Raw genomic sequence first — 27478 nt, 5'->3', positions numbered from 1 at the left:
CGAAAACATCACCACTGAAGTGAAGGTCATTGGGTGACTGAGGATACCATGAGGCAGCAGACAGTGGAGATTCATGCTGCCACTCCATCTCTATTTCCACTCTCCCTGTCTCTGTCCACCCACCGTCCAAGAGCGAAGGGCACTGGCTCTTTGTCATGAGCCTCTTGGCAGGAGTATGGAAGCTAAAGGGAGAAGGAAAGAAGATGAGAGTAGAAGGGTGTGTTCATCACGTTTCTAGCTTCTGTAAACTTGGTGCTTTAACATCTGCCCTACACGCATATGCCAAGCACAGCTTGTGCCAGGCATACCCTGTTCCAGACAATGTGATGATATGGCTGAGTCACCTTGCCTTAGCCTGATGCACTCCCCTCCCAACAGGAGGAATCTTCCTCCCAGGGGCACTTTTTTCAAATACAAACCACCCAATTCAGAGTCTACACCCTCAGCCACCTCCCTTATTAGGGTCTGACACTCACCACTATGCACCCGCCCTAATCACCGCAGGCCAGATGCGAGGCTAGGGAAAGTCCCTATGCTCCAAGCGCTGAAATTATTCAAATTTAGCCAATCCCAAACCTGCTTTCTTTGCCTTACCTGTTCTTTCCCATAAAAACCATGATAAAGGCTCCAGCCCACAGTTCTCTTCTTTCCCTCCGTCTCCTGACTGACCCCGTGCTTCCCTGTGGCCCCACTTAGTGTAACATGTACTCCTTCTCTTGGGATCTGCATGCATAATAAACTATTTTTTCAATGGCTATTGTCTCCTGCTCTGTTGACTTTACCATATCTAACTAATAATAAATCCTTAAAACAAAGGGGAGACAGGAGAAGGGACAAGGACGGTGGTTATTGGCCAATTCTAGTTACCTGAGTTAAGAATCTGCATATTTTGTCTGCTTTGTTCCACCCAAGAAGGGCAGGATGGTTGCCTCCCTTCCAAGTCCAGTCAGGAGGCAACTGGTGCTGATGTGGAGACAACTGGTTGAAGCACAGTTACTAAGCAGGACAAACACAGGAGGGGAAAGAAGAGAAAAATAGAAACAACAGGCAATTGCTGCAAGGTTAGCAAGTACCAGCTCTTGGAAGAGTGTCAGGAGCAGGCAGGGGTGGGGGTGGGGGGCAGGATATCTTGATGTTTCTCCACTGGGAGAACTGGCCATGGGCAGTGGGGAGGGGCCAGAGAGGAGGCCCTCACTGTCACTTCTTGCATTACACGTTCTTTTGCCCTTTAAAAGGGATCCCAGGAAGATCCCCTTCTCATAATCTCCTCACGTTGTACGGGGATGGTCAGTACCTCCCAGGGGAAAGTTTTCCAATAAAGCAAAGTTTCCCAATTAGACCTGAGTGATCACTACCACAAGCTGCAAGTTAAGCCCTACTTGTGCTGTCTGTGCCCCAGCCTTCTCCCCAACTCTTCAACCATTGCCAAGTTTCTCCTCAGCGTGGCTGTGTGGGTCTCCCTTCTTCCCGCCACGGACATTTGAACAAAAAAGAAATTCCTCCATACCTGAAACAAATAACAGGATCTCTTCAGCAGGACTCCTAGTTCTGTGCTCCAGTGCCCAAAAAAACAAACAAAAAAAATCTTGGACTCATAGTGGTGTGTGGTTTCTGAGAAATACCACACGTGCTGGAACTCATTAATTAATTTTAATGCTTATCGCATTCACCATGTCCCAACCAGAAGAAAAATATTTCAATATTTAATAAGTGGTGTGGCTACATTGATGTGTGCCCCTTGAGTATAAGTCCTGGTTTATTCTATTTAAGAGAAACAGACATAGCACTCTAAAGAAGAGCAGACATTCATAAACCCAATGAAAGAGATTTTAAATAAAAGATTCATACATACATATATAGACACAGCAAATTGTATGTGTACATATATATATAGATACACACACATACACATTAAATTGACACTATTTTCAATGTGCCCAATATTTCTGAATATAGAAATCTCTTTCTTTTCACAGATTCACAGTTTAGCAGTCCATTGGTGAAAGTTCTCCATGCCAACAGGAATCCTCTCCCTTGCAGCATGAAAGGCTCTTTGTTACTGTGTTCTTGTGCTAGTTTTCCATTCAGTATGTTGCAGAATACCACAGTTATTCTCTACTCTATTACAAATAAAAGAAAAGCAAATGGTGCTCCAGAAAATTGGTAGAATTAGTAGAAAGAGAGAGTTTTTTTTAATAATTAACACATTGTAGTATTATGGATTCCCTTATTTATAGAGAATTCAAGGTCATGTCTTCCGAAATAATGAGGGTCTCCATCAATGTTAACAATGCACTTTGAGATCCTCTACCTACAATTAAGTGCAATCCCACAATTACTTAGGGACCCTAGGCCATTCTATAAAAGGCTCCAGAGTGCATGAGTATCAGCAGAGTAGGAGACATCTGTTCCTCACTCCCCAACATCCTTTATTTGGTAGAAGTACCATGATGTACCTTTGGGGAACATCTCCACTTTTGCTCTCAGTCCATGCAGTTTAGTTGGGGCTAACCTGGCACCCTAGCTCTGAAAGTCGAGTCCTGATTCCAAACCAAATGAGTAATATTCAATCTCAGGACATTAACTGGAAATTTTGTAAAAGAGACTCTTCCTCTAAAGTTACCAAGCTGGTAAACAGAAGTCTAAAGCTTTGGTTGAACACTTTTGCCATAACTTCAGAAGATCTTCTGAATAAAGCCAGCATACAGAAAAAAAAAAGCAGAGTCAAAAATGGTTAAGTAGACGTGGAGATGTGCCACCTAGGTTTCTCTTCAAGGAAGGAGTGGTTGCCTATCAACAGAGAGTGTGGTCAGCAGATGGCCTCCAGCTGTCAACTTCTTCAGAGTCTGCTTCAGCTATAGAGTGCTGCCTCTCCTGAGGTCATGCCCTTCCTGGGTCAGCCCACTTTAGTGACTGAGCAAGGTCAGGTGTAAAGCCTGGCCATTTTGGCCCATCTTGGGAAAGACTTCATGGTCAATACTTAATACAGAGCTCCCCACAGGGTGGGCCAAGGTTTTGCAGACCTGTATCATAGTTTCACTTCTTCCTCTGCCTTTCCCTTCACGGGTCTTGATCCCTAATAAACAGCTTGCACCCTGAGCTCCATCTCAGTATCTGCTTCTGGAGAACTCTATCTGTGATAGATGAAAAAAAATAGATGACTGATAAATTATTTGAGAATCCATCTATGGCTGAAATAAGTTCTCTCTCTGGACTTCCAGTAGACTGAGCCAATAAAGTCTCTAGCAACTGAAGGTTTCTTGACAAAACCTCTATACACCACCATAGCACAAAGGTTACATGGGAAATTCTGATATGTATCTGGTTATACTTGGATATTTCCTGTTTTTTCATTTCTAACCATCTACTCTCTCACTCTCCTCAAACTAATCTGGTAATCCATCTTAATCTTCTCAGGTTTATGAGAAATGAGATCATGCCACCCAAATTACTGGACTACATAAATCATTCATGGAAGAAGGAGTTGAGTCTAGAAATTTCTTATTCCAAAGCCTATTGTGGGCAGCAAGGAAAAGACTTATTTAAGAAAGAGGGGTGAGTTTGTCGCTAAGATAAGGAAACCAATATGCCCAGCCATAGGCAGCCAGGAAAGGCAGAGATGGAGGAAATGTTCACCCCTAATTTATATTTACTTCTACCCATAGCTTTGGTCCTTCCACTCTGTCCTGTGGGGCCCCATTCTACTAAGTGCAGACTTTATGGCTCCCCCAAACATTTTCTCACCTCTTGCTATGCTAAAAATCTGCTTATGTAATGATAACATAATGCTATCCTCTGCCATTTCCTATATAGTCCTCACTTCAATATTACCCTTAGACTTTGGGAGGAGGAGCCCCTACTCTGAGCACTAATCATTAGAGGACCCCATTGGGCTCTCTTTCAGCTATCCTTCTCCCAATGATGTGAGGTATCTATAGGGTCAAGCAATATGCTTCTGATTTCCCTTCAAGAGCACACTCTAGGTTCCAGGGAACACAGAAATTCATGTTTCTTGCATAGGCCAATTCCTCTGAACATACTCCAAAAGTGCTAACCACACTGCTGGTGTGTTCAACTTTAGGCTCAAGGGGGCAGCCAGGTGGTAGTTATTTGTGGAGCGTGAGAGCAGAGATTACAAAAGTGGGCTGAGATTGGGAAGAACAAAAGGGGCATGCTGTGCACCGGAAGCCAGCATGGAACTCCAAAGAAACCCGGAATTCTAAATAGGAACAAAGCCAAGAGGTGAAGGATGAATTTTTTTATTATTCCCATTATTTTTTGTTGCTTCTTTTAAATCATTGAATTGCCCTACTCTTTCCATCTCTAATCATTTAATATCTCAGAATTATGGAAAGTTAGCATTGTAAATTCTCCTAAAAGAAATCATAGGTCTAAGAGACCCTTATTCTGTATAAATTCATGACATTAACTTGAGTGTACCCTTGATACTAACTAGAACTTTTCATTGCTCTCTTGTCTCCTAAACCAACTCAACAGAGTGACTGTTGAGTACCACCTACGTTACTGAGCACCTATTGTGTTAGACATTAAGAATTCAGATGATTAGGACATGTTTTCTGCTCTTGAGGGGTTTATAGTCTAGTGTTTGGAGTAAGTTTTTGTAGTGTAATGTTTTTATATGTGTGACAGAGCCTTCAAAACAATAGTTATAATAATATGTAACTATAAATGATTGATGATTAATTAAACATGATTTATAATAACCGAAATTGGGAAAGACAGGTGGGAAGGGCTGGTGGGGGGAAGAATGGGTCTTGGATGGTTTCAGAACAAAGGTATCAACGTTTAAAACAACATGCTGTGTTCAAGGAATATCAAGTAGCTCTATATTGCTAGATCTTCAAATTTAAGGGGTTGAGAAAGGCATGATAAAAACTAGCCAAAAAAGGCAAGACAAGTCATGAAGGACCTTGGATGCCCTTGTATAATAAGGCATTGGGACTTTACCCCAAGGATTGAGAAAAGAACTTAAAGAGTTTTATGCTGGGGAGGGACATGATGATATTTAAATTTTAGCAAGATCATTTGAGGAAAGAGGCAGATTCAGGGCAAGATTTATTCAAGGTAGGTAGTTGGTAATTGTTGATAATTGGCAACTGATAATTGTTGCCAAATTGGTACACTTCGAGACTGAAAAAGGAGCACTATTAACATCCCACTCAGAAAATAGGCATAAACTGGGACTGTCCCTGCAAAACTAGGATGTATGCTCACCATGATTTGAAGGGATTTAAGGGCACAGGAATGATTTACAAAGTTTCTGAAATGATCTAAGTTGGAGAGAAAGAAGCCTGAAGGAAAACAATAGCAGTGGGAATAAAAAGGAGGGGTGAATTAAAGAGATAGAAGATAAAACCAGGAATCCGTGATTTATTGGTTGTGAAGGTTTAAGAAGAGAAGACTTCTGCTTTCAGCTCTGACATGTCTAAAATTTGGAATCTGTTCTTACAACAACAAAAAAAAACTGAACGAACTGAGAATCAATGGCTTTTCTTGAACTCGTCAGAGAACTGAAGTCACAAGGCCAAGCACCACACCCAAATCTGGTGAAACAAGAGAATCCAGAAAGTCACAGCCAAGATATGTTTACCGGGGGAGGAAGCCTCTGGAACCATAAACCAGCAGGAACACTGAAATGGTAATTTTGGTGAATTACTGGGGACTGAGTGTTGCTAGCATGAGAGTGAAAACTCTTTAGGGGCACGGTCTTGGAGGCATCACTCACAACTTTCATGGCTCCTGCTTCCAGAAATCCCATCAGTTTCTTTGTGTAAAAAGCCCAGAAAATCCGCTTGTGGCTCTGGCAGGAGGAGGAGAAAAACATCTATTTGAAATAGGTGCAGAGCTCCGGTGCTCTCCATAACAAAGGCCTACTTCCAAAGGAAAAGACTTTACTAGAGCCTATCCAACCTGTGGAAATGACATTTTCCCAACTCCTATTCCCTCTAACCTTCTTGTTTCCTAAAAGGAGACAAAAAAGCTGAAGAACCACTTATGAAGGTTACATCCCAGACACTCAGTCTCGCTAAAAGACTGAGAATTTTTCATAAGACTATAGAATGCTTCTCCAGCCCCCCACATATCACCACCACACAAACAAGGCTCCAGTGTAATAACAATGGATTACAGGATTATAAAACTGAAAGATGCAGTCTCTATCTAAGGAAGAGTTCCAAATTTATTTATTTATTTATTTAATTTTAATTTTTGGGGGGGGGGGGGAAGAAGATCAGCCCTGAGCTAACATCCATGCCAATCCTCCTCTTTTTGCTGAGGAAGACCAGCCCTGAGCTAACATCCATTGCCAATCCTCTTCCCTTTTTTCCGTTTTTCTCCCCAAAGCTCCAGTAAATAGTTGTATGCCATAGTTGCACATCTTGCTAGTTGCTGTATGTGGGACGCGGCCTCAGCATGGCCCGACAAGTGGTGCGTTGGTGCGCACCCGGGATCCGAACCCGGGCCGCCAGTAGTGGAGCGCGCGCACTTAACTGCTAAGCCACGGGGCCGGCCCCCAGGAAGAGTTCTTAGAGCAGCCCAAAGTCAGCAGGAGACACAAAGTCAAGGACGCTAGAGGAATTTGAAGTCCCTGGCACGTACAGCTACAGCAAACATTAAACACGGCCCAACCCTACTCCTAGCAGATAAAAATCTCACACTAAAAGACTATTTACATTCAATTCTTACTATCCAGTACATTTTAGCTTTCCAAAAAAACAAACAAACTAATTACAAGACATGCTAAAATGCAAGAAAAAACTAATTTAAAGAGACAAAGGAAGCATTAGAACCAGACTCAGATATGTCATAGACTTTGGAATTATCAGACAGGGAATTTAAAATAACTCTGGTTAATATGTCAAAAAGCTTTAATGGAAAATGTAGGTAGCATGCAAAAATAGCTTGTAACATAAGCAGAAAGTTGGAAACTCTAAGAAAAAAATTAAAAGAAAATTCTAAAAATCACTAACACTGTAATAGAAATAAAGATGCCCTTGAGGGACCCGTTAACATACCAGGGTATAGCTGAGAAAAGAATCAATGGGGTTAAAGATAAGTCAATAGAAGCTTCCCAAACTGAAATGCAAAGAGAAAAGGAATGAAAAAAATACAAGAGAGGGGCCGGCCCCGTGGCATACCGGTTAAGTGCACGCGCTCCGCTGCTGGCGGCCCGGGTTCGGATCCCGGGCGCTCACCGAGGCACTGCTTGTCAGGCCATGCTGTGGCGGTGTCCCATATAAAGTAGAGGAAGATGGGCACGGATGTTAGCACAAAGCCAGTCTTCCTCAGTAAAAAGAGGAGGATTGGCTTGGATGTTAGCTCAGGGCTGATCTTCCTCACACACACACAAAAAATACAAGATAGCAACAAAGAATAGTGTGACAATATCAAAAGATGCAAGATATATGTAATTAGAACACTAGAGAAGAGAACAAAAGAAATATATAAAGAAAGAATGGTTGAGAATTTTCCAAAATTAATGACAGACACCAAACCTTAGATCCAAGAAGGTCAGAGAACACTAAGCAAGATGAATACAGAAAAATTGTACTTAGGCCTATCATGTTCAAACTGCAGAAAACCAAGGACAGAAAAATCTTGAAAGAGGAGGAAGAGTGAAGGATTAAGGATAATTCTCAGGCATCTGGTATATGTGGTGCCTATGCAATAGGAAAAACAGACTAGAAAACTTTCCATCTTGAATTCAGCCCTAAATTATTTCTTATAGCTCTATAACCTTCTTCACAGCATCTGCTAGCACCCAGGCCAAGACCTTTTCACTCTAGACCTGGATTCCTACACCAGTATTTTAGGTACCACCCCAGAATTCATTGTCTCCCTTCCCTTCCATTATTCAGCTTGAGTACTGCCTCATATCATTTTTAAAATAATATTACTCTTAGGTTCAACTTTTTTCCAATGTCACTGATTTTTACTCTCTTGGGTACTTAAAACATTTTAAAATAATAAGGTAATGTGGTTTTATTGCAGAAAACTAAGAAAGTGGAAAACAGTAGAAGGAAAACAAAATCATCCATAATCCTATAGTCCAAAGTTAATTGCTGTTAAAAAATTATGTAGTTTTCCAGTATTTTTCTCTATGTGAACAGTCATACTGCCCCTGCATCTGAGTCTTTACACATGCTGTTTTATATGCCCAGAATTCTCTTTCCTCCATTTATGTGCTTTCAGGAACAGTAGCTGAGCACAGTGATATGAACCAAAAAGAGCTATAACTTTGGCACATAGTGCACGGCATCTCTATGGCCTGGTATGTGTATATATCAGCAAGAATACCCAGCAACAGTACACAAAGCACTGTCCATCAAGCCGTGCAGGCTGAGTCCTTAGCATCAACATCATGTGCCAGGGAGAAGCAATGGCAGAAGGGGTCTAATCAGGCACAGTTCTCTCTCTGCTTGGCGTTGGAATCAGGACAAATCCTCACACTCATTTCCTTTGGACTGAGTGAGCTTCTAGAGTTCTTGGATAATTTTATTTTTTGGAGGGAGAAGAGTTTAAAGAGAGATACTGTTGCTGTTTCTAAAAAGAAGTGTAGGGGAGTAAGTGATTGATTGAAGGAGGGGGTGGAGATGTCTATATTATAACCATATCTGTATCCTGAACTTTGAAACAGGTTATGCTAGTACCTAGTCTGGGCATGCTCCTCATTCTGTTGAAGCTCCAGTGGGGCAGGAACTCTATGTATCTCTGTAGGATGCATTCCTAAAAGCCAAATGACTACTCCACCAGATCTTAAGCCAAGTGCGTTATTGTCTTGTTCTAACTTTAAAAACGAAACAAATTTTTTACTACTTCCCAATGCAAACACTAGCTTATAAATTAATGAAAATTGGGAAACTTTCTCTTTTTCTTCAAATGCTTGTTCATTTATTCTTCTGGGCTAAATCTTTTGCTACTTTTGGAATTACAAAAGAAATACATAGCCCTTCATTAAACACACTCACCAAAGAGCACTTCAATTAAGAAAAAAGCCAGTATTATGGCAAACAAGTTTTGATACACAATGCAGCCCAATTAACTCCAATAGGTGTAATTATAAAAGATCTCTTTCACGACACTGGTTGATAAACATTTAAAGGTATTTACTTGCCTTGCAAATGGACAATTTTCTATTCAAAGGCTACAAAAGAATAAATAAAATTTTTTAAAAAATTTTGTAACTGTCAATGTGGGAGAAAAAGCCACAGAACGTTAGAACTCAATGGAGCCTATTGTTTTTGATTGAATTTTCACAACTGTATTGCCTTTTTTGTAGGCTGTCACAGAATAACTTCTTTCACCCCTGAGGCTATCACAGTAAAAAGGAGACTTCTTTCTCATGAAAAAGTTGCACACAGCTAAGAGTTTTATGGTGTATCCAGTTATACAGTGAAAAAAAATCATGTTCTTAATTATCTACAGTTCCCTACAGGAAAAGCAACTACTGTGATTATTCAGGGAACAGAAAAGCCTCTCCATGTTCCTTCTAAATAGCAACACTGCATAAGATAAAAAGAAGAAAACATTTATTTTATTGTGAAGCAAGCATCAAAAGAGTTAGCCTGATGGCACTGTACAAAGTCTAGCTGGGCTGAGAGCTACTTAAGGTGGAAGTGCCACTGCAAGGGAGGGAAAGGAAAGCAGGCAGTCCTTTTACGAGATTGCAGGGCAATGTTGTGAGTTTCAGAGTTTGCATTCAGCTCCTCGGCTGGGACAAAGGCAGGGCCAGATCCACACTCTTCAGTGGATGCAGAATGAATAAAGAAAATGCCTGGTATTCAAGAGCCAACTCTCAACCAGGGTTTCAAGATTGCCCATTTTGGTTTTCAGGAGTAGAGGAACCCACAATTGTTTGAGAAAATGTGTATATTTCTATTGGGAGCAGAATGTGGCTGGGTCCTTTTTTGCTTATCTGGTCTCAGATCTCCAATCTCTCCAGTTGGAAGGGGAAAAAAGCACATAAAGATAGAGAAAGAAATCACCATGAGGCAAGTTTTCTCTCTCTCTCTCTCTGTCTTTTTTTTTTTTTTTTGGATTGTAATAAGGTCAAAACTGAGCTCGGACCTGGAAAGTGGAACACCAGAAAAAGTTTCCATGGAAAGAAATGGTGATAGATGTGCTCCCAATTTTGTTTACACTGCTGCCCACAAACAAGCTCTTGTTTGAAGTTCTGCCCAAGTCTGTCTCTGCCATGAGACTTTCCCAAATATCCTCAGCCCAAAGTGATCTTCTAGATTCATAGCGTTTACCACTGATAATGCTCATTTGGCACTAAATACTTATGGCCTTGAATTATCATTTGAGTATGCTGAATTTGAAGTGACTCAAAATTTCTAGTGAAGAATTTTAGCAGAAAAATGAAAGCATGAATCTCTCACTCAAAGAAAAGTCCAGTCTGGGAATATAAAGGTGGAGATCTTCAGAAAATAGGTGGTGTTGAAACCAGAAGAATGAATGAGAGTACATAATTAAAGGAAAGTAAACCAAGAAAAGATGAAGGTTTGAAAAGAATTCTGAAGAAAATTGTTACTTAAGAAGTATGTAGTAGAAAAATTAGTGAAAGAGAATTTTAAGATGTCAGAAAGGCAGAAAGAATGTTGCTTTTCGTGTGTATTTAGTTTTCCCAAAGAGAAAAGAATTACGTTATTGGTGATTTCAGTATTTTCCAAAACACCTATCAGAATTTTTTGCATATAGTATGCCCTAAATATTTATTTAGAGCACAAGACGTGAGGAAGAAATTCATATAAATATTGCTCTTATTTTCCTTGAATGGTGTTTTCTTAGCAATAATCTCAGTGCCGCCCCTGTTCCTGTGTATTGATCTCCTCATTTCTCAGAAGACAGTGATGGGAGCAGTGGGCCTGTTAGTGGCAGACTCTCACCTCTAGGGGGAGCTCAAGGAGAGAAGTACTGAATAAAGCTCAAGTCTAAGACCTTACTGGGTCATGGTAGGGGTGGATTGAGTTTTTGGTGAATTAGAAAGGAATTAGCCTTCACAGGGCTGAATCTTTAATTCTTTTGAAATCACACCTTTTTTAAAATTTCACATGACAAGAAGCAGAGCCAGGCTTGACCCTCACTTGGAAAAATTGTTCTAACCTGGAAAAAGTAAACACAACACCAGGGTAGAATTCATGGGTTAAAAACAATGGCCAGAGTCAGAAAAATAGACACACAGAATGGAACAGAATTGAGAGCCCAGAAGTAAAGCCACACTATGGTAGCTAATCTTTGACAAAGGAGCCAAGAACATACAGTGAAGAAAGGAAAGTCTCTTCAATAAATGGTGTGGGAAAACTGGACAGCCACAAGCAAAAGAATGAAAGTAGACTAGTATCTTACACCATACACAAAAATTAACTCAAAATAGATTAAAGACTTGTATATAAGACTTGAAACCATAAAAATCCTTGAAGAAAACATAGGCAATATGCTCTTTGACATCAGCCTTAGCAGCATTTTTTTGAATAGCATGTCTCCTCAGGCAAAAGAATCAAAAGAAAAAATAAACAAATAGGACTACATCAGACTAAAAACTTTCTGTGCACGGCAAAGGAAACTATCAACAAAACAAAAAGACCACCTACCAGCTGGGAGAAAATATTGTCAAATCATATATCCAACAAGGGATTAATTTCCAAAATATATAAAGAACTCATAAAACTCAACATCAAAAAAAAAAAAAAAAAGCCCAATCTAAAAATGGTCAGAGGACATGAACAGACATTTTTCCAAAGAAGATATACAGATGGCCAACAGACACATGAAAAGATGTTCAACATCACTAATTATTAGGGAAATGCAAATCAAACTATAATGAGATATCTCCTCATACCTGTCAGAATGGCTATTATCAAAAAGACAAGAAGTAACAAATGTTGGAGAGGATGTGAAGAAAAGGGAACCCTCATACACTACTGATGGGAATATAAACTAGTGCAGCCACTATGGAAAACAGTATGGAGATTTCTCAAAAAATTAATAATAGAAATACTATATGATTCCACTATTCCACTTCTGGGTATTTATCCAAAGAACATGAAAACACTAATTTAAAAAAATATATGCACCCCTATGTTCATCACAGCATTATTCACAATAGCCGAGACATGGAAGCAACCCAAGTGCCCATCAATGGATGAATGGATAAAGAAGTGGTATAAATATACAATGAAATACTACTCAGCCATAAAAAAGATTAAATCTAGCCATTTGTGACAACATGGATGGACCCCTTGGGCATTATGATAAGCAAAATAAGTCAGAGAGGAAGACAAATAACATATGAATTCACTCATATGTGGAAGATAAACAAATAAATAAACACACAGATAAGGAGAACAGATTGGTGGTTACCAAAGGGGAAGGGAGTTGGTGGGCAAAAGGGGTATAGGGGCACATGTGTATGGTGACAGATAAAAACTTAATTACTGATGGTGAACACGATGCTGAAATGATACAGAAAGTGATACAGAAGCTGAAATATAATAATGTACACTTGAAATTTACACAGTATTACAAATCAATATGACCTCAATAAAAAGAAATTATAAAAAAAATAATGGTCAAAGGGCTACATATAGCCACTGATATGTTTATCTCAAGGTATGTGACTCTGTGAGTGTCTATGTAGGGGTGTGTGTGTGTGTGTGTGTGTGGTGTGTATGTTTCAAGAATCTGAACAACTTTGAAACAGGCACAAATTTACCATTCCCCACACAGTCTCTACCTCGCCATTTGGCCCATTTCACAAATCTTTGTTATCTTTTTAGTTGCTATAGACATTTGAGTTTGCAAATATTGTTTAAATTTTAAAAGTAAATTTTTATAGTTTCCCTTCTCAAAGCCCTCATGGTTAAAATTTAAGTGTTCAATATCTTATAAATTCCTGCATTTCTCATCAGGAAAAAAGCAATTTCAATTCCTTTCTCTGAAGATACATTTTGCTCCATGTAGGAGAGCTTAGCAGAATAGGCAGATAATCTTGTGCACAGGCCGCAGAATTTGCCGCAGTCTGTTCTAACTCTCTTGCTTTTGGGGTCACTGTCTCCACTTACTGTGTCCACCTAGCCGAGTTGAAATTGTGGGAACATCCCTCTTAAAGGGAACAAGTGTGAATCCTTCTTATGGATTGTGAGTCATTGTTTTATTATTGTCACCAAAAAAATTCAATAGAAAAGACAAATAAGATCTGAAAACAAAGTATTCGGTACCAAGTGTTAGTCAAACCTTGTTTTTCTTCCACTTGGAAAGAAAATAAAGGGCACTGAAGTGAAAGCCTTTCTCTGTAGTTCCACGGTCACAGCCAAGGCAGGAGATTTCACATCACAAAACAAATGAGCATTCCAAAGCAAGAGGGATTAAACAACTTCCAAAAACAGGCACACTGCCATTGGGCTAGATTTCTCAGTGTCAAAACCTCTTCTTCTGTCCTAAAAGGACAAATATTTCAGGTCTCTTGATGGGTAACTGGGAAAATAGGGTAGAAAAGGGTCTTCCAAACTATAAATCACCTGTTTGTTTGATGCATAATTCTCAAGCTCAGTAGACAAAACTGCTGTTTTTAATTCACCCATCCAATCAAAGAAAACATTCCTTGAGCATCTACCATGTGTCAGGCTCTGCACCTGTACAGAGGTGTAAGACAAAGTCCTGCCCTAAAAAACCTGATAGTCTAGCACAGCTGGCAAGTGTAAATGGATTTCCTGTTTCCACCATGGTCCACAGTAATATTTGAAGCCATTTACTTAAGGACATTGTGAATCCATTGGTCATAATCTCTATTGTAAGAACATGTACCTAATATTAGTTCTCAGGTGTGAGGCATTCCAGACATAGTTTTAAATGGCGATTTTCAGGGTCCCATGGCAAAGATTTTAAATGGATTTGATCAAAAGTCAAAAGGAGCCCTTTCACATGCTCTCGCTGAGAAACTTGGCATTAGGACTGTACCTAATTGAAAGACTTTGTTGGCTAAAGTGTGTTGGCTTCAAGCCCAATCACAGGACCCCTTGGAACAATGAGTAAGGCCATTAGTTTGCATGCCTAATCCCAAGTGACCTTGTATGAGTCTCCCTCTTTCTCAGGATTTGCAGGTCCCATGGTCTGGTAGCACGAAAGAGTGACATGTTAATCCCGCTCTTTTTTCTCTCTCATCCTTACAGATTGCTACAGGCCACCGACTATCCTGTAAATGAAGACTGAGTCATTTTTTTTTTTAACAATTTGACAGTGAAACTTACATCAGAGCATGTTAATCTTATAGGTGTTATTAACTTTGAACGTCAATCTCTGACTATAATATTTTCTTTTGGCCGTAGTAATAACTCCCCTCCTTTTTTTAAGACAGCTTTATAAAACATACCCCAACTGTAGCTGGTTTAAATACTATCAATTAATTTTAAATTTTTTCCTTAATTATTATTCCTTCTTCATAGAGACTTACTACACGTTGGATTTGTACTTTTTTTTTTTAGTATTTACAGAGTGACTAACCCAATGCAGTAATTAGCTGTCTTGAATACACCTAGAGTATTACTTAATCTTTCAGAGATTCCCTCTATATTTTTGTCTTTAAAAAAGCAAAAGTAAAATAAAACAAAGAAACAGACAAATAGACCCAACACAACAAAACCTTTAAAATCAGCAATTTTTTTCCCTTTAGATAAAAATAAAACCTGCGCAAATGTAAATTATCTGAACTACATTCCTCCATTACCATGGACTGGCTTGGATAATTCCTTCTTGCCTAATCGTTTGTTCCTGGTTGTATGGAAGACATTTCTAGAAAATAACTTGGAAGAAGCAAGGGAAACAGTTCTTCAAATAAAATAAATGTCCTCGGTCGTATAAGATCGTTAGCAGATAGGTTATAGTAAATTTGAAGGTTCAAAGTGATGAAAGCAGACTTTAAAAGGGGGATTCCCAAGGGTTTTCTTGATGAGAAAGTCCTCTCTCCCTGAAGCCTGACTGGGGTTGGAGAAGCCTGACTAACTGTTGGGTGCTCTTCCTTCTGAGGACTGATTCCCAGTGATCCAAATGAGGCCATTCAAGAGTCACCGCTGGGGGCCGGCCCCATGGTGTAGTGGTTAAGTGCGCTTGCTCCACTGCTGGCAGCCTGGGTTCGGATCCCGGGTGCGCACCAACGCACCACTTGTCAGGCCATGCTGTGGCGGCGTCGCACATAAACGTGGAGGAAGATCGGCGTGGATGTTAGCTCAGGGCTAGTCTTTCTCAGCAAAAAGAGGAGGATTGGCATGGATGTTAGCTCAGGGCTGATCTTCCTCACAAAAAAAAAAAAAAAAAAAAGAGTGACCGCTGGCACAGAGATCCACCACTGTGAACTTTAAGATCTTGCCATGAACTCTCATGAATTAGACCTATTTAAAAGTTTGAGGAAGAGGCCCCAATTTAGGATTAAGTGGGAAGCATGGGTTTGCCTAAGAAGAAAACAGAGTGAAAATTACCTTGAAATTTTCAAGTAGAATTAACATTATCAGTTTCAATGAACAATATATATGTCTTTTAAAGAAAAAAGTGTATCTAAAAAATTATTTAACCTAAAAAAAAATGCAGAAATGGAGAGTACTTTCTTATCCTGCAACAAATGACCAGAGTTCTGCCTGTGACATTCAAAAGCCATTATTTGTGCAAGAGCCATAGACTTTCTTCATCCCCACAGCCAGCAACCCTCTCCACCACAAATCACAGCCCAGTTCGTTCCCTCACTTCCTGCCCCACCTCCCCTCACCGGCAGAGGGTTAAACTTGGACCAAATATAGATCATGAAGACACGTTCTTCACAAGAGAGACTTCGTATAACTAGAGTCAAAAGCTTAGCTCTGTAGCCAAGTTTCTAGGGCCTATATGAATCAATTTTGTACTGTTTGTGATAAAAATAAAGTTTTGCTCTTTTTTTAGTCCTAAATTTTAAAACATATACAACTTTGGTAGAAAAAAGTTGAATCAAAAGTAGTCAAGAAAATTTAGCTTCTTTATTGAAAAGTACATTGAAGAAATTTGTTAAATGCTTACTGGATGTCAAAACCAAAAAAGCTAAATAATAGTATAAAACTTTTATCCTTGCGGGTACTTAGGTAATATAATCAGGAGGAAGTGAGTAAGAAAAGACTGTGATAGAAGAATATTTGCTGATGATTGTTGCATATTAAATCATCAGATGCTCACAGATATGGTGAAAACCAGGACATTGTTCAAATAACTAAATGATTTAATATGTAAAAAAAAATTACTGCTTTTAGAGTAATTTTTTCTATTTCTTTCTTTTTCTTTTCTACTGGTAAGAATTTGTAAACTACCCTTCCAAGAGTTAAAACATTCCACCAGAAAAAAAGAAATAAGGAGACGACTCAAGTGTGTTACTTGTTTATGAATGGAGAATCTAATTATAAGAAACTCCTCCATAAAGATTGTCTCGAGTTTTTTCCCAGAAGGTCTAACATGTCTTTAGTCACAGATGTTCTCCCTATGGACAAAAACCAGGCAGCCAGTTTCTGAGCGTCTCTTATCGGTTCTGACACATCACTGCCCCTGTTTCTTCAGAAGCACCAGAGGATGTAAATGAATAGCACCCCACCTCACTATAATTAGTGCCCTTATCTAAGAAAGGTGCCAGGGCTCCGCTTTGTGCCCTATCTGAGCTCACAGCCCATTTACTGAGCGAGAGAGAGGTACTGTCGTCAAGTCCTGCTTAGTGATTGCTGCCACCTTGTACTATTTTAGAGATTTTGACTCACTCATAATTCAAGGCGACAAAAATGGAAATCACCGCTTTGGATTTTGAGTTACAACAAACAAAAAATGCTATTAAATATGCAATAAATTATAAGAACCTCTGAAATGGTAAATTTTTTCCACAGAAGCCATGAAAAATAAACCAGAAAAAAACAGAAAAGACACTCAGCCTTTGGCAAAGTCTAAATACATAAACTTTTTGATAACCTATCTGAAGTAGCTATATTTTGTTCTCTTGTATCATAGTAACGCAACTCTCAGTTCTGGACTTTCCATTTCTGCATTATGATTATTACCGTCACTCTTCACCATAAAATTTCTTCCTATCTTTTACTCTCATCAATATTTTCAACTTCTCTGATTCATCTTACGTCTCATCCACAGGTAGTGAAATACAGTGTTCCTAAATCCTTCAAGCTTGAGCTTCTGGACACGTGCTGTCTTACTCCAAGGATAGGAACACAATGTTACACCGGATTTTCCCCTCCTTCCTCTCTGTACATGTTAGACCTGAGCTGTCTATGACAGTAGCCACTAACCACATGTGACTATTGAGCCCTTGCAATGCTACTACTCTATATGGAAATGTGCACAAAGTATAAAATACATACTGGATTCCGAGTAATTCATATGAAAAAAGAATATAAAATATCTCAATCATTTTAATATCGGTTACACATTGAAATGAAAACATTGGCTTAACTGGATTATCCTAGTAAAATTACTTTTATCTGTTTCCTTTCATTTTTTTTAATATGGCTACTTGAAAGTTTAAAATACTGTATGTGGCTCACATTATATTTCTGTTGGGCAGCATGGGTTAGAATATGAATCCCTAGATACTATATCCCTGTGATTTCAAATGTTCCTTCCTTATTCTGAATCCTTTTGATACAGCTCCCTTTTCACGTGACTTTCTCGTCTACACAGTCTGCTATTTCACATGTCCACACTGTAAGTCCTGAGAGCCCTCTCAATTATTCTTGTAGTCAATAAATGTGTGTTGAATGACTATTTGGTGCCAGGTATTCTCTCAGCAGCTGTAGGCAAATTTTGGGCTGGAATATGTTCTGGAAAGCTCAAGTACATCCCTGTTTCTAGGGATGAGGGTGCAAGAGAGAGAGACTGGAAGTTAATAACACAAACTCTGGAGAACATTTTTTGTGAAAAACGAAAAATAAAATATTTAAGATTCTATATTTAAGGTTCTACATTCAAATATATTTATGCAAGGAAATTTCCATATGCCAAAATGTTAAGTGATTGCTTCTGAGATATGGGATTATGAATGATTTTTCTTTTATTTTTCTGGCTTGGCACCATTTTCTAAATTGTCTATAATGGATATGTATTATTTATGATGCTTTCCAAGTATTTTGTCTTAATGATAAAAGAAATAAGATTAGTATATTTAAGTCAGGCATCTTCAAATGATACAGAAATGAATACAGCAAAAAGAAAACATTTTCCCTCAACCACCTCCAATACCACACCCATCACAGAATCATTGTTACAAGTTTAACTTGTATTCATGCACGTTTCCAGTGCATTTACAACTACATGAGAGAAAGATGGATAGAGAAACACTTTTTTCTTTATTTGTTGTGTTTTGTTTTAGGTTTTGCTTCATCATAAATAAATCCCAACCCCTCTCCTCTCCTTTTTCTATATTCTCTACTTAGGGGATTGGTTCTTGTCCGCTGGTTTTAAACGTCTCTATAAGGCTGGTGACACTTGATTTTATATATCCAAGCCATGACCTTTACCCAGAGCTCAGACTCACTCATACTACTTGCCCATTTGATGTTGACACTTGGCTATGTACTAAGCCAAGTGTCAGCTAAATATGACGTGAACTAAATATGTCCAAAGCAGAATCTTTGATGCCTGCCCTTTCCCATGGCCACTACCCCAAACTGTTCTTCCTGACCTCAGTAAAGGGTATTTGCTTTCATTCATCCAGGCTGGGGCCAACAATCAAGAAATTGTCCTTAATTTCTAAACTTCACATCTAATGCATCAGCAGAAACTGTCGGCTCTACTTCAAAATATGTCTTGTATCTATCCACATTTTTCCATCTCCACTGCCATCACCCTAGTCCCAACTATCATGTTCACTTTTCTGGACTGCCTCATAGTCTACTACTTTTCCACTCACATCCCCTTACAACTCATTTTCCATGCAAAGTAGTGACTTGTAAAAATGTACATCAGATCAGCTTGCTCTTTGATTAAAAACATCTAGTGGTTTCTCATTTCTTTTAGAATAAAACCCAGACTCCCTATCATGATCTATAAATATTCCCTCACATGTGCCTTGATCTCCATTGTTCTGGCCACATTGGCTTTCCCTCCATTCCTAACACAGCAGCAATTCATTCTGGCCTCAGGACCTCTGCATTGCTGTTCCAACTGGAAAGCTCTTCCTCCAAATATAAGTAAGCCTGCTCCTTCGTAACTTCAAGTCTAAACCCCAGTGTCACCTTCTCAGGGAGTTCTTCCCTGGTCCTGTTGCTATCTTATTATACAGCACTTTGTACATATAAAGTACAAATACTTTAAGCAATGCGTATAATCAGTTTAGAACCATGCTGGGATTGTTATTATACAACCATTATACCTGACTTCACCCACTGGGGTTTTGTAACAATTCATCACTACCAGAAAATGTTCATTTATTTACTTGAGGCCCAGGACCAGATATTTACCCATACTACACATATGTTTATAAAGGCAAAAAAAAAAAAAAAAAAAAATAGTCTCTTTTCTTAGTCTATTAACTAATCTAGTCTTACTCATGAGCCTGCCCCCAACTCCACCAGCTAGTAGCAAGGAAAACTGAAAAAGAAATTATTTGAATTATATTCCACTTTAAAACTTAATTCAATCCAAATGCTTAAATAGTCTCTTTAGATTTGGTTTAATACATAATTATGCCATCTTTTACATGTATCTCCTCAACTCCTTGATTTCCCTGAGTAGAAGGGAAAGGGACTTATATCACCTCAAAACAATATGGAAAGCGGAATCTCTGGCCTCACACTGGTTCTTGGGTAACTCAATGATGTTTAATGAATATTATAATCTCAGCATTGTTCTAAGTGGCTTACGTGCATTGCTTAATTTAATCCTTGCAACAACGCTATAAGGTAAATACTTTTATTACCCTAGTTTTACCGTTAGAGAAATGAAGGCAGAGAGAAACAATGTTATTTGTGCAAAATTACTACACTGTAAATGGCAGAGCCAGGAGTTGTTCCCAGGCAGTCTGCTCCATGACCCGTGCCTTTAGCCACCACCCTATGCTCCTTTGTTAGTGTACTGGCTGGATCAGTGAGCTATGGGTGGCTCAATCCTATCCTTGTGCTCTCTGCTGGTGTCTACCACCGACGTCTATACCTAATGAACTTGTGGTTGAGTCTGCTTGGCTTGACCAGGGCCTGGGCTGCCAACTCAGCATTCACATTACATAGGACCTGGGGGAGGCTCAGGAGAAAAAAGAAAACTCTGTCTCAGCCTGTCTATGCCACTCCACCCACTAACCCAGTGTGGGCCACTCCACATTTTTGTGTGGCCACTCTGGTCATTGGGATCCTCCTAGAGACCTAGTGGGGAGTGGGGCCAGAGCCCTTATGCCTTTCTGCATTCAAAGCCCATGTCTGGTTGTCTCATTCCCCTATTTCTGTCTTATCTTTTCTTTCTCTTTTTCTGCCCATAAGCTAGTGGGCCAAGGGGATATGCTGGCTGCCTACTTTGTAACAGACTTTCACTACCACACGTCTCCCTTCTTTCTGAAGTTGCCTTTGTCAGCACCCGCCTTCCATGGGCTACGCCAACAGAATCACTGTGATGGAACACAGTTTACGGGGGAGAGGAATAAAAACACATTGGTTTAATATTTGTCAAATATTAGCCATACCTCTCTTGTATCCATGCCTCTCTCTTTGTTCTCCTCTAGTAGAATATAGATTAATGACAGCAGAGGCTTCGGCTGCCCTTGTCTGTAGAGCTTGCTAACTTCTAAATCTCAGCTGTTTAGTTCCTTAAAACATATGGTCTGTTTGTCATGGATATGACCCTAATAAAGGCCTGTGCAATGCTTAGAAGAATAAAATACATTGTAAAACCTTTCATCCATCAAATGTCTGTCATACTGCCAGGCCAGGTGGAGTAATAATTGTGCTTGCATGTATCAGCAAAGAACAGTGCTATTAGATGAAACTACTTCAAGTAATTAACTTAGTCATAGCTTTGTTTTTTCTTTTTTTGACAGAGAGATTGAACTCATGAAGAGCAGGAAAGAATGAGGCACGTAGAAAAGGCCGCCATAGCATCATGCTGTCTATTTAAATCCTGAAAAGACAAAGTCAGCGTGACTACACACACACACACACACACACACACACACACACACCCAATCACCAGAAAAGAGCTGTAGTTGCTGGGTGAATAAAGTGAATGAGTGAGTAACCTTGGTATATACACTTATGTAAAAGAAGACAATTCAATGTATATCATACAGTTAAAACTTGCCCATTGTGCTAATTTCCTACGGCTGCTGCAAAAAATTTACCACAACCTTTGTGACTTAAAAAAACAGAAATTAATTCTCTCACAGTTCTAGAGGCCAGAAGTTCAGAATCAAAGGGTGGGGCAGGATCCTGCTCCCTCCAGAGGTTCTGGAGAAAATCCATTCCTTGAGTCTTCTACTTTCTGGTGACTGCCAGCATTCCTTGGCATTCTTTGGCATATGGCTACAACCCTCCAATCTTGGCCTCTGTCTTCACATCATCTTCTCTGTGTGTCAAATCTCCCTCTCCCTCTTTCTTATAAGGATACAGGTGATGGCATTTGGAGCCCACCCACATCATCTAAAATATTCTCCCAGGCCAGGAAAAGAGAGTACACAGATAAGGAGACGAAAAATATTTGATTTTCTGGTGATATATCCACCAGGCTCAAATGGAATGGCCTTTAGAATTTTCTAGATTTCCATGGCCAAGGAAATCCTGGCCTTCAATGTTCCAACTCCCTCATAAATGTGCTTACTACTACCCTTTCCCTAGATTTCTCAAATTAACTACACATTTCATCATTTTTATGCTCACTTGAAATTAATCTCTTGGTGATTTTGACCATTATAAATATTTACCAAAATATGCAGTGATATAAGTACTACGCTTTCAATGCAAATGAGGCATAATAAATACATATCCAAAAAGAGGAGAGTGGAAACTGATCATTCATTTTCATCTGTCCTCTAATTGTGCCCCACATCCATCCCACATCCCACCACACTCCCCAAGTAAAATGAAGATGGGTGAAGGGAAAAATAACTCTGAATGTGTGACTTTGATATTGCAGATTCCAGGGGAAGTTTGGAACTACTTTTGAAAAAGTAAATAACACAAAAGCTCTCCAAATGAACACATGGTTTAATAATGAAGTTGAATTAATTATGTTGGATTATCTGGATACTTTTTGTAAAATTTCTCTTCATTTAATTTACAGTAGTTCTTGTATCAGTTTGGTTCTGGGCTAGAAAGAGATCCCAAATGAGTCACTTGGCTTGCATGGCGGCTCCATGAGCATCAAGAACAAAGGCTCCTTCTATTTAATTGCTCTAACGTTCATGACATGTGGCTTCCATCTTGTGTTCAATTGATGGCCCAACCCCTCCTTCTTCTAACTGGAAAAGGCAAAGGGAGTAAGGGGAGGACATCTCTTTAAGGGAAATTCTGGAAGCACACACTATTTCTGCTCTATAAGCCAGAACTGAATCACATAACCACAACCAGCTTCAAGGGAAGCTAGAAAAAGTACTCTTTATTTTGGATGACCTTGTAAGAGTTAAAATTCCATTCCCATGATGAAGGGAACACATATTGGGGATCAATTACCATCTCTCCCACAGTCCACCTTTTTGCCTAACCAAATATCCACGGTACTCTTCTTATACATAGAGCACATTCAAGCCCTCTCCAAGTCTCAATCAGCATCTGACAACCTATCAAATAAAAGACAAGTTATGTGTCCTCCCCCCACACACAGATGTACCAAATTTACAACGGTGGAATATGACTAGGAGAACTGTCATAAAGTCTCTAATTTAAAACAGGGAAAAATGGGAAACACTGAACAGTCATCTGTCCATCGAGATTATCAAGGGCTATTGGCTAAGAACCGCAACGATTCCCTGCCTTAGGGTAAGTTTCTTATATAGCCAGTCTGATTGCCCCTGATTCTTCTCTCTGTAAGGAGCTCATGGCTTTGCCCTTTGGGAAGTTCCTTTCTAGTCTATTGTCCTCTGTGGCCACCTCTGAAGTATATTTGAGGGCTGCTCAGCTTTTGCAGTCTGATTTCTTCTGGTACAGAATGATCTGATTTAGAGCTTGAACAATAATAATTCTTTGTAAACTTAGCTTGTAGATTCCCTGACAATACAATGTTCTCAAAAACTTAGTAAGTTTCCAATGTTTTTGCTCCCACTCAATTCCATTTGGGAGTAACCACAGCCAAGGTTTTGGACATAATTTTAAAACCTAAAATTACTATTTTTTAATTTATTTGTTTCTATGTTCTACTTCCCCATGCTACCTTCTCAACATAATGGATACTTCCTAGAGGTTGTTTGAAACGTTTGCCTTGGATTAGAAACAAATGCCCTTAATCTGACCTTTACCACCTGGCTAGCTTCCAATACTTAGCAGATACTATGAGGCCCCAAATCACTGGCATAAATATTACCTATCCAGGAGGGTGGAGAGCTTGAGGGGTAGATTTAAGGAATAAAAATTTTGAGACAGGGAGACCACCTGTTATAGTAATCCAGGCAAGAGATGATGAGAGAGTGAAAACAGGGTCAAGAAATATTTAATAAATAAAGTCTGTAGAGCTTGGTGGTGGTTCAGTTGTAATAGTGTGAATGAAAGGGAGAAGGCAAAGTCAAGGAATCATAGAAGGAGCAGAGAAAGGAGATGCATTCATTTGGAAAGTTTTGAGATGAAAGAGCCTATATGAATTGCAAGTGTAAACATCCAGAAGAAGTAAATATGAGATACTTTTTTCTCAGGAGAGGACTATACTGGAGAAATCTATTGGGGGAGTCTTTAGTGAACAGCCAATAGTTAAAACTTTGAAGAAAAAATGATATCTCTCAGATAAAGTACACATTGTAAGACGAAAATCTGAGGATCATCAAAATTTTAGAGGAAGGCAAGAAAAAGGAAGCCTCTGCTGAAACCAAGAAGGAAAGTCAGAGAAGTAAGAGGAGAATCGAGCGAGTGGTGTAAGAGAATTGCTCCAAGGGGTGGGAAAGAGGCCAGACTGCAGTAGGTTGAAGAGTGAAGGAGGGAAATGATGAGAGAGCAAATAAATACTGCTTTGATGTTTGCAGGGGAAGGAAAGAAGAAAGACAGGGCAATGACTAGAGCAGGAAACAGAGTCAAGCTGGGACTTTTTGTTTTTTTTTGGTGAGGAAGGTTGTCCCTGAGCTAACATCTATGCCAATCTTCCTCTATTTTTTGTATGCGAGATGCCACCACAGCATGGCTTGATGAGTGGTGTGTAGGTCCATGCCCAGGACCCGAACCCATGAACTCCAGGCCACCAAAGTGGAGCACAAGAACTTAACCACTACACCACCAGACCGGCCCCTTGGTGGGACTTTTTGTAAGGATAGGAGAGATTTGTGTACAATATAGGCCAAAAGCAAAGATGAAGAGAAGAGGGTTGAAGGTGTTGGGGGTGGGGGAGATAACTGATAGAGTGAGATCCCATTCCAAGAGAAGAAATCATGAGCATGGTGGAGAGACTGACCTTGATCATGAGGAAGGTCTCATCCTCTGAGACTGGAGGGCATGCTTGCAAGTCAATGTATCAGAATTAGGAAAAAGAAAATTGAGGACTTTTTACACCGTGGACTCAATTTTGCATTCGAGTGTAAAGGAGTTGTGAGTGAGCAAGTTTTGGGACCTGCTACTCTCTTCACATTCTCTGTACTTCCGTAAGATTTAGATCAAGCCCAAAGAAATGGGGATTAAATGTCCCTGAGAAGGCAGGAATACAAGAGAGTGAGCAAGATAAAAGCTTAGAAATTGATCCCAGCAGGCCCTGCTATGGGGGTTAGGGTGCTGTCATATATGTCTCTTCTCAGAGGTGCTACCTGGAGAAAGCAGAGCCTGAAGCTGCCTCCTTACCCTCCCTTGGCATCTGCCATTACCCCTACTCCTACAGAGTGGAGGTCCCTGAGTTCCCATTCAATTTGCATCAGCCCAGAATACTCAGTAGGGGCAACCTGGACATAGTTATTTTTGAAAATTGGTCTTTAAACATCAATAGGATTTGACCAAATTTGTGCTAATTTTTAAATAAAACTTCATTGATAGTTGATCAAACATCCAGCACATTTGAACTGGCATTCCTAATAACCATTCCGTGATTGTAATGTTTAAACCATTTTCTCATTCTAAGTTTATCTGAGCTTGGTCAAACAGAAGCCAGTAGTAATACCATTTGAAAACCAGAAATAAAAGGGAAAAGAGAAAGACTGAGAGAAAAGGAATGTTCTGAAAATAAAATTAACATATGAGCTGAACTTGCATAATCAAAAATATTTCACCTGGGAAAGAAAGATTTTCTCTGAGTAGCTCTCCATGATTGCTTGTGTGGGCAGGAGTTTCAGAGTTTACACCAAGACTGTTTGGAACCTATACCTAAATTTTCTCTTCTTCCTCATTCTTCTTTTAAAACTACTTGATAATCTGAGTCTTTTGAGGTCTATAACAAGAGGGGGAACACATCAAAGGGTTTTAGGAGATTCTGGCATATTTACAGTTTGTGAAAATGAATGCTAAGACACTACAGAATTTCATTTCTTATTAGAAACACCTGCAGCTACTTCTGTAACTTGAAGATTCTGACTAAGGCTACAGCACTGGGCTGCTTTCCTCCAGTTCCCTAGAGAAAGTAGAGCAGCTTTATTTGAAAGCACAAGCTTAGTAGTTTGTCTCATTATCTAAAGCCCATATAATCATGTTCATTCTTGATCTTATTCTTCCACACGAGAAAATTTCTCAAGATACTGTCAATAAATGCAGTGCTTAGAAAATTTGTATAGAGTTAAATGTCACCGTTCTCTTTTATGAGTCTCTTCACTTTAATCTTTTCTTACCCTGAACACCAATATAACCATCAGTTCAAACTTCAGATCAACACAGAGAAATCCAATTTCATCTTGCTCACGTTTTGCCTGTTTTCTTTGCCAGGGAATAACTTCTGCTCTATATAAAGGCAGATGAATACGTAACCGCATATATAAGTAGCCCCGCACACACACACGCACAGATGCACAGACACACAAACACTCCACCCCCACACACAAACACAAATTCACTCACAAACACAAACACCAGACTCCTACAGAAGGAAGAGAAAGCTTGAGACAAATGAACTACTGTGACAAATTTCCCATACTGGGCCAAAAATAGCCCTTCTGCACAAAAACTACCAATTCAATGCAAAAAACTTACCATCTGGTTACTGTCAGGTCTGCAAGTGCATAAAAGAAGACTCTGTTTTTATACTTTGATTTATTTTTCTTTCACCAAACATGCTGGGTTTCTTCCCCACTGTGTGTATTGTGTCTAGAAATATTTGGTCCTCCTTCTCCAGATAGTCTTAGCAGAACTATATCGAAGCACTATCATCAGTTTGTCTTGTTAATCCCAAACATGTAAGCTACATTCTCTGTTTTAAATGACACGGTCTCAAATTCTGACAAAGCCCAGTTCTGAAATAGTCTTTCTTTCTGTTTTTATGCAAATTAAGGCCATAATAACTTTGCTTAGCTTTAGCATACATTCCCATACAAAACTTTGATACCAGAAAAACTGAACTGACAACTCCAGGAAGGAGTGAAGCCCTGAACAGTGCCCACGAACCATCCCCAGTGGCCTTGTTTGAAGATGTTCATGATGTAAATCCTGGTCTACACTGCCAAGTTTTCCGACTCCCAGAGTGCGAAGGCCTCACTGAGAGCTTCCCTCGCACACCAGCCCAGCACAGCTGCTTCTATTTCCCTAATAATGAAAATAGCAGGAACACATCTGTTTTCATGCTTCACTGTTGACAATTCACCAAAAAATGTGCATTCAATAGTTTTTATCCAGATAGACAGAGACATGTTGGGTCCAAAACACAGAGAGTTTATACGATGTTTTGGTTTCAAGTTTGTGCAAGAAATTCAGTTTTTACATTTTATGTCACGCCTAGAACAAATCCCTCTCAAATTCTGACAATATTCTTAGTGAGGTTCCAAACTATTTCCTGGAGTGTCACTGCAGTATGCTGAAGCTCATTTCTACTTTTTATAAAGTATATTTTGAGATAATTATTTGACAGAAATGAATTATACAAAATGTTTTAGTCTTCAAAGCAGGTTATGTAAAGAAGTACAAATGCACGTGTAATGCACGTACGATGTAGCAGAAAGACGTGAACAAGGAGATAGTTGCTTCTTTATTGTTACTCAGCATATCTGTATTTGATCTTTTTTTAGATTTTTTCCCCCAAAAAAACCCACCTTGAAAAAATGTGTTATTTCTCTGTGATAAAAACATCTGTATGAAAAACGTTCAGTCTAACAGATGAATACTTTTCACAGTCTTGGGATAACAAAACATGCTGTGTGATTTTACCA

At 39.4% G+C, this 27478-nt stretch overlaps 1 long non-coding RNA gene across 1 annotated transcript in view; it reads right to left on the bottom strand.

The window, feature by feature from the left end:
* LOC147914542 (uncharacterized) overlaps nucleotides 1-26436 on the bottom strand; it is a 42635-nt gene extending 16199 nt beyond the window's left edge. Inside the window, exon 1 of the long non-coding RNA XR_015555267.1 lies at nucleotides 26310-26436. This is a non-coding gene — a long non-coding RNA (uncharacterized LOC147914542). The remainder of the gene's footprint in view (nucleotides 1-26309) is intronic.
* Between the last annotated feature and the right edge of the window lie 1042 nt (nucleotides 26437-27478).

Source organism: Ceratotherium simum, chromosome 19 (genome assembly GCF_057802395.1).
Source record: "Ceratotherium simum simum isolate JZ-2026a chromosome 19, ASM5780239v1, whole genome shotgun sequence".
Lineage (NCBI taxonomy): Eukaryota > Metazoa > Chordata > Mammalia > Perissodactyla > Rhinocerotidae > Ceratotherium > Ceratotherium simum.
This window is presented reverse-complemented; position numbering and strand designations above follow the sequence as displayed.